Source organism: Malus sylvestris, chromosome 12 (genome assembly GCF_916048215.2).
Source record: "Malus sylvestris chromosome 12, drMalSylv7.2, whole genome shotgun sequence".
NCBI lineage: Eukaryota > Viridiplantae > Streptophyta > Magnoliopsida > Rosales > Rosaceae > Malus > Malus sylvestris.
The window spans coordinates 21,197,682-21,206,690 of record NC_062271.1 but is presented as its reverse complement, the minus strand read 5'-3'; the positions used below and the strand labels follow the sequence as shown (position 1 = coordinate 21,206,690).

General features: G+C 36.9%; 1 pseudogene; it reads left to right on the top strand.

The window, feature by feature from the left end:
• Positions 1–379: 379 nt before the first annotated feature.
• LOC126593890 (ATP-dependent zinc metalloprotease FTSH 8, mitochondrial-like) lies at positions 380–4,801 on the top strand (annotated as a pseudogene).
• Positions 4,802–9,009: the final 4,208 nt, after the last annotated feature.

Here is a 9,009-nt window from a genome sequence, read left to right as displayed (position 1 = left end):
CCCCTCTTTGTCTCTAGGTGCGTGTAAAGGAGTGAAGGAGAAAGGATTCTCGTCCGATCCTCTTTGTGACGGTCCCGAAAATCCTTCAATCACATTCGTTCATCGTGCGGTCAGTTTTCGTCAAGTACTGTTTATATTCAATTTAAAAAAAAATTACAATAATTTCTGACAGTACGATGTAAGATGAACGAATGTGATTTGAGGATCTCTGAAATCCTCACTCGGAGTGAAAGGACCTTATTTTAGCTATTGCAAAATCCATTAATCTTTAATCCCATAAATTTTTTTACTATTTTTGTAACACAATTCTGTTAAAATGGGACTGAGGTGACCAAACCAAACCATACATATTTGCTACCAATTTTGAGGCTCTAAAAACCCTTGAAGAAACACCGCACATTGACCAAATTAACCTTACTCCACTCACATCCCCTCGTCCCATAACAAAGGTCAAATACGTAATTCAGTAATAAGAAGTCGGTTTCTCATTCTGGGCAGCAAACAATTCCCTTTCTCCGCCCCTCCCCTTTCCCACTCCCAATTCCGGCAAACTTCTCTTTCTCTCTCTCTCCCCATTGCCACACCCTAGAAAACTTTCCCACCAGAAATTTTCTCGGCAACCAAACAGACCCACATAACTCTCTCTACGGTTTCAAAAATACCCTTCTCCACCTCAAACGATTCCCGCGGCTCGATACAATGGTTTTCTCAAGCATCAGACGCTCGATCACCCACTCGGCTCGTTCCAAACTCAATAGAGTAAGAACTACAACATAAAAAATCTAAGTTTTAAAATTTTTTTCCCTAAAGTTCTCTTTTTTAGTTGGTTGCTAAATTTGATATTTTTCTGCGCAGAATGTGATTTCGGGTTCTTACAACTGGAGGAACACGCTGCGGCACGATTCCTTTCCGCCGTCTTCGACGCCGCTCGGCAATGCGTGCGTTGATGGCTGCGTAGGGATTCTGAGGGGATATATAGCTTACAATGGAGCTGGGAAGCAGCTCTTATCGAAAGCATACATGTCGAATTTGAAGTCTGTTCTCGGAATCCCTAGAATTCGTCGCTTGTTCTCCAGCCAAGGCCCCGGGAAAAAAACGTAAGGCTTTCTGTCCAAAAGTTAAGAATTTTATTTTTGTTTGATAAAATTTGATGCTTAGCATAATGTGTTTATGTTTGGATGTTTGCAATGGTTTGGTAGATTACGAAAACTATTATCCGAAAAACAAGAAGGAAATTCCGAAAGGGGGAGAACAGAAATCGGCGTCCAAAGGTGTGCCACATTTTTATTTTTGTAGGTTTTTCCCCATTGATGTGTTTTGGTAAGTGCAACATTGTTTTAGTATGCCCATTAGTTTCATTTTTCTTCAGAGGGATCAAGTGCAGGTGGTCAGGGGAATACTCAGGGACAGTTTTCGAAGCATATTCAAGATTTATTGCTCCTTTAATGTTCATTGGCTTTATTGTCACATCATTATTCCTTAATCCTCATCAAACGAAGGAGGTAATCACTACGCTTAGAGAAACTAGTTTATTTGGATCGCTTTCGCATAGGATTAAGATTACCTTCATGTGTTTGACAGAAAAAAAAAGAAAAAAAAAAACGATTACTTTCCTGTTGAATAGGTTTACTTTCGTGTTTCTAGCAAGGTCTATATAATAGATCCTTTATAGTTCAGTAGAGGGAGTCTCAAATGATTGAATATACAGATGTTCCTCCCTGAGGCCTCTGTGTCTTCTCCTCTATATCTTTATTGTCTAAGTTCTAGTCAAACGTTCTGCATCAATGTTGTTATTTGGCTTATTTTTTCCATTTCATTTTCATTAGTAATTTCTGCTTAAGCTGATTTGTTTCCCCAATAAGTTTCCAAGAATTTAAAAATAAGCTACTTGAACCTGGGTTGGTCAATCACGTTGAAGTTGCAAACAAATCAGTTGCAAAAGTGTACATGAGGAGCTCCGCATGTGAAAAAGTTCATAGTGATGATTCTGTCCGTGATACTGTTAATGGTTCTCCTTCCGAAGGAAATGTAACCCAGTTTAAATATTATTTTAACATTGGGAGTGTTCAATCTTTTGAAGAAAAGTTGGAGGAAGCCCAAGAAGCTCTAGGGATTGACCGTCATGATTTTGTTCCTGTAATTTATGTATCCCAAGTAATGTGGTCCAAAGAGTTGTTAAGGTACGGGCCAACAATGTTGCTTCTGGGAGCCCTTTGGTTCATGAGCAGAAAAATGCCTAGCGTTGGTGGTCCAGGTGGAAAAAGCGGCCGAGGAATATTCAACATAGGCAAAGCACAGGTCACAAAGTTGGATAAGAATGCTAAGAACAAGGTTAAGTATGCATTTCAGTTCCTTGTGTTGCCTTCATCATGTTTCTTGTCTTAGTAATAAAGTCAAACATAGACGCAGTTATTTACATAACAATTCTTTAGTGTCCACATTTTGATTCAGGTTCTCTTTAAAGATGTAGCTGGCTGTGATGAGGCTAAGCAAGAAATAATGGAGTTTGTGCACTTTCTAAAACATCCAAAGAAATATGAGGAATTGGGAGCCAAAATTCCGAAAGGTGCTTCTTGTTGGTCATCCTGGAACAGGAAAGACGCTTCTTGCAAAGGCAACTGCTGATGAATCTGGGGTGCCCTTTCTATCTATATCTGGTTCAGATTTTATGGAAATGTTTGTTGGTGTTGGGACATCAAGGGTTCAAAGCTTATTTCAAGAGGCAAGACAGTGCGCACCCAGTATAATATTTATTGATGAGATTGATGCAATTGGCTGGGCAAGAGGGCATGGAGGCTTTTCAGGTGGCCATGGTGAGCGTGAAAGTACTCTCAATCAATTGCTTGTAGAATTGGATGGATTTGGAACCACTGCTGGAGTTGTTGGACTTGCTGGCAGTGTGGCACTAATAGGCCTGATATTCTGGATAAAGCTCTCTTGAGGCCTGGTCAGTTTGACTGTCAGATTACTATTGATAAACCAGACATCAAAGGTCGTAACCAGATTTTTCAAATATATCTGAGCAAGCTCAAGCTGGATCTGGAACCATCATTTTACTCTGAGAGGCTTGCTGCTCTCACACCTGGATTTGCTGGAACAGATATTGCAAATATCTGTAATGAAGCTGCCTTGATTGCTGCAAGAAATGAAAGTCCAAAGATCACCATGAAACATTTTGAGGCGGCTATAGACAGGGTGATAGGCGGCCTAGAAAAGAAGAACAAGGTATCTGTTGCCACTGCATGGTAATCTGTGCAGTTGTCGACTCCTTTATGATTCAAAGATTAATAGCTGAGAATTAGGAGATTTTTTTGTGGACCTGCAACAGTGAGATAATTTTTTTGGCATCATTAATTCTAAGTTTGTACCTGCGCGACCTAAAACAATGGTGTAAACAACTGTTTGATCATGAGAGACTTTCTAAATTTTTTACCAAGATATTTAACTGTTTGCTGGACTCTTTATGCAGGTTATAAGCAAGCTGGAAAGATGGACTGTTGCTTACCATGAATCTGGTCATGCTGTTGCTGGTTGGTTCCTTGAACATGCAGAACCTTTGCTTAAAGTAACTATTGTTCGGCATGGTGCTGCAGCACTGGGGTTTGCTCAGTATGTTCCCAATGAAAATCTTCTTATGACCAAAGAGCAGCTTTTTGATATGAATGCATGACCCTTGGTGGCCGAGCTGCTGAGCAGGTGAAGCTCCATCTATCCCAGAATTTCTGATAAGCTCTATAATTAAGAAGGAAAATCTTGATTTATTAAAGAATGGTACTTATACGCTCCCAATTTAGGATTTTAGTTCAACGCTTAAACGTTACAAAGGCACTTTAGTAAGGTCTCACACTCATTGAAGTACGGATTCACCTGAAATATAGCGTTTAAAATTCCAAGTGTGCCATCTTGGAAACAAAGAAAACTTCTAAGAGTTAATTCCGAAAGTATATGATGCCTTTTGTCTTTAAATCTTTATAATTTGTATTAATATATGTTGTGTTGCAATGTTTGAATAGTTTCCGACTGCAGACAGTCTTGTGTTACAATAACCCAATTGTCTTAAATTGATCAAGCACAATGCCTCAGAACGACTTGGAGAACTTGTCATTAAATGCGGTGATATTTTTGGAGTAGGGTTTGTTGGTGAAGATTTCAACTGGAGCGCAGAACGACTTGGAGAAAGTGACCAAAATGACATATGCTCAAGTTGCAGTGTATGACTTCAGTTACAAGGTAGGTCTTCTTTCGTAGAAGGACATGACAAGAATTACATTTTGGTCTTGTAAGATTTTTATGAAGTTATCATGACTAGAGGTGGGCATTATATCTTTGTGCAGGAGAAAAAAGAAACGAACGCACAAGATCCAAACACTCCTTATGGCATATCACAAACTCTAAACTCTGTGATAATCAAATCCCCAAATTCCCATATATTACCCCATTTATTCCGGCCACTCTCTACGTCCGTACGTCGATTTTCATAAAGAGAGCACACCGAAGAAAGAAGAAGAAAAGAAGAAAAAGGAGAAATGGAATAAAGGGGAGTGGAGAAGAACAAAGACCGACACCCGAGCAAAGTGTAGAGAGAGAGTGAGGGAGTGGTGTGGGCTAGGGGTGATTTTCCGCATGATCGGATCAGAGAGAAGCATTTCAATACCATTTCAAAAATGTCTCTAGAATTTTGAATTATCAAAATTTACTAGAAATTTCTTTATCACGAAATTTTCAGAACATAATTCGGATCTCCTACATTTTGTAAGATGATTTGAAAATTTTCAAGCTTTTATATATCCCCCATTTAATATTCTTTCTGAATTATTGTGATATTTGTATGCTGTTACGTGTGTATGACATAAAATAAAAATAAATAAGATAAATAATTCGGATTGAATAATTACATTCCAATTGCCATTCGAATAATTTCGTTTATTTTTATAAAACTAGTTTGCATAATTACAATTGCCATTCAAATTTAGTTTAATATATGTATCATTTCCTTTTTATAAAACTAGGTTTGAGAAATTTCGGATCGAATAATTACATTCCAATTGCCAACCAAATTTTTTAGAAATTTTCAAAATCAGATATGTTCGAACTCGGAACAAAATTTATCGGTCCAAATTGAAATTTCCAATCCAACTTGCACCCCTAGGTGCAGGTACATGTGTTCGGTATTAGGTTTCAGTATAGTTACAGGGCTTTGGGCCTTAGTGTAGTATACTTACACTAATCCAGTTAGGTTCAATTCTTGAAACAAAGTTGACTTTTTAGTCAATTTGCATTTTTCTGATTTTTTTTTTCTTTATTTGGTACGGTTTCTCAGTTTCTCTGTTTCACCAATTTTTTTGCCCACTCCTAATCATGACTTACCAGAAGAATTCACATGTAAGTTAACAGATGCTTGAATTGTCCTATAAGCATTTGTTAGTGTGGTTCTAACTGGAAGGAAAAACGTGTGGTTCTCTATAAGCAATCGTCTTTACTACAAACAGTTCAAATTAGAAGTAAAGACGTGTGGTTCTATAACTTCTATTACCCTCAATATTGAAGGCACCCTTTGACCAATAGTAAAAAAAAAAAAAAAAAAAAAAAAAACTACTGAAGGCATCGTTGACAAATAATAAAGAAAATAAAAACTCTATTGAAGGCACCGTTGACCAATAATAAAAAATAAAAATAAATTCTATTGAAGGCACCTCTTACTAATATCAACTTCCACATACCTTTTTGCTTTAAAAAAAAAAATTTAAATGCAAATTTAAAAAGTTCTATTCGCACATTATTTTTACTTTTCACATAATTTTGTTAAATATTTTTTTTCCATAGATCATTTTCAATTGATTTGGTTCGATGGTCGAAAATTGAAAGCGCGATGTGTGAGAAGTACGAATGAGTGTGTGGATAACACTACCTTATTATTTACACTAGGAAATGAGGACTTGTTTGAATCCAAGACACAATAGATTGAAAATGAAGCCTAATCATTAGGATAATCCACCATTTGCACTTTCCACGTCCACTTAAAATCATGTATTAACTAAAATCTCCCTTGATTTTAGACAGGGTGACTTTTTGGCACGGGTGCTTTTTTAAATTTTGGGGTTAGTGTGGTGCTGCAATGCTATTTTTGGCTTCGACCTCGGATTATTTCCTTATTGGCGTCGACCTGGTGGCTATTGGCTCAGTAGATGTAGCGGCGGCTGGGAGCTGCACCTTGCTTTGGAACTTAGGGTTCTTTTTGTTATGGTTGTTCGTCTTTTATTTTTCCTGACCTAAGTTTGTGTTGACCTCCCTCTTTGTTTGGTGTTGTAGCTCTTCTTTAACTTTGATCCCTTTACTCTTTTTATCTACTTTGTTTATATAAGGCTGTAATATTCCTAATCATGAATGAAGTTTATTATTTCGGAAAGAAAAAACTAAAATCATCCTCTCAACTCCCTCAAAAAGTCCTTAGTAACTATCCATTTACCATGACATAATAGATTAATTACATCACACAACTTAGAATTTAGCTTGTGAACCGCTTCTAGAACCTATAAAACCCTCCATTGTAAATGAAGACAACGATGGAGATCACAACGATAATGGTGACAGTGGTGCTAACCACTGAAACTGTTCCATAGGGAGCAATAGAAAATTTTGAGGATACTAAGCTTCTAGCTACGATTCATGTGCACAATTTTCGGTTGGTTGCTACTGAATGACTCGTGTTGGACTTCTAGTATTAAAGGAAATCAACCAAAATTTTTAAAGATTTTCTATTCGCTGGCTACTGAATTATTACATAATTTCATACGGTTTCTACCAAATACTACGACTCATGATGACCTCCATAGTTATGTCATGTTAGAGAAAACAAGTGTCTCCACAGTGTGAGAGTGTTTTTAATGGTTCGGGGGTGGCCATAGAACCTCCCAAAAGTAATTCTAAATATTTAAATTCTAGACAATTTGTAATTGAAGTGGTTAAAAATATAAGAAAACTAATGAAAATTACTTGAAAACTTTGAGTTTTAATAATAAGGACAAAATAAAGGGTAAAGTGAATAGTACCATAATAGACTTTTTAGTGTAAAAATATGGTTTTTTGTCAAATTAAACAGTACTGGGAGTTTTTCGTTAAAGTTCTCTAAAAACATTTATTCATAACTTGAAGCCCTTGGACACCGATCGTCGAGCTTGAGCTCTCAAGCTCATGGATCGTTCTATTTTTGGGTCGAAATGTCTCATGGATCATGATGACTTATAGTCGTCTTAGAGCTTATATGAGTGTGAACGTTGTGGCAGTAGATCTAGGACTTGACACTTGGATTAGAAGTCAGAATCTACTAATCTAGGCATGGACTTTGAGTTTCATGGAGGAGGAGCGACGGGCGGTACTGCCTTTTGTTTTCTTTGCTTTGTTCTTTTCTTCTGGATGAGAGGGCAGTCCCTTTCAGGCATCTTTCATAGTGAATGTGTGATGATTCTGACTGTATAGGACTTTGTTGCTTTCTCCTTTATTTAGTGGAGAAATGGACGAATGCATTTTTTTTTAAATTACTTGGGAGGAACCGACTTTACATGTTGATTGTGATGTTGAGCTCACATATAATATAACAAAAGTGTGTCTCATACAGCTGTTTTCATTAGGTCCTGAAGTTTGATGGTAAATTTACAAATATGCGGCTTGTTGTAATATCTTCAAACATGTCTTTCAAGTGACCTTTCGGAATTTCAATCTAATTATGCTTACCAAACGAGATTCTTTGTTCTCTAGGATCAATTGACCTTTCGTTCCGATTTATTGAATCCTACAAGTATTTACATCTCCCAACTCAATAATTATCTGGTTAGTATTTGATTCTGATCGGGCTCTTGTAACAAGGAACATACACTTCATAGGGACACTGCATTCACAATAAGGAGCATTAGCTGCATGTATTTGACCTAGATCAGTAAATGAATAAAACCGATGAGGGATCTCTTTCCTTTTTAACCAAAAGACTGTGACAAATGGGAATCGGGGATCGATAGAACTGCATGCATTTGTTTTTGTACTCCACAATCTATATATATATGCATGATAGCAATTGTGTGGAACTTTCATTTTTCTAGGGACTTTAGATAGAATGAAGGTTGTTGATTGGCTTCCTGGTAAATCAAAATAGACAAACTACTTCAGCTTTTGAGGCTAAAAAAACCCTCATCAAAATCCAAACCCTAATGGCCTCCTTGTTGGAAAGCAAACAAAGATGGTGATCACAACATTTCATCACCAATAATTTGTGTGGCTAGTAATATTGACAAATTGACATATCATCTAATTGCATGTCAGTCTCGATCTATTTGAGTTGTCGATATATGCTTTGAGACTAACGGATCACGTTACTCGATTAGGTACATGTATGCTTATTGATTTGTACTAATTATGTCAATTATTATGATCAGTTGTTAATGAACATATGAGTTTTCATGTTATCTGTTATCATGATATCAAAAGTTGTAGTCAATTATAATTATGGAGCTAAAAATAATTTAAAAGATTCTAGAATTAGCACATAGACTTTTACCCAGAAGTGATGATAATGTCCTCATTAAATTAACGAGGCCCACATTTATTCCACGCTCAATTCAACCTTCAAGAAGACATGAGTTGTTGGCTATGACTTCTCCAAGCTATGTTACCTATTACAAGGATATGAGACAAGAGAATTAAAGATAGAATTAATAACTAATCCTTATCTTTAAGCTTTCGTTATTGAAGACCAACTTATCCAACGGATGGCACACCTTGGCCAACTGGATGCTGTACATGGCACGAGATCCCTCTATCCATGGCTGGCCACATCTCCCAATAAATACTATTCTGTACTAATTTCTGGTAAGCTTTTGCGATGCAATTAAGTTCTAAACTCTATCTCTTTTCACAGAAACTAACTTAAGTACCGAAGATCCATTAGCAAAACACCCCCCACCCCACACACTTTGATCAAAAGTATTTAATTGTTTTATAGGTAAAACTTCATCAAGA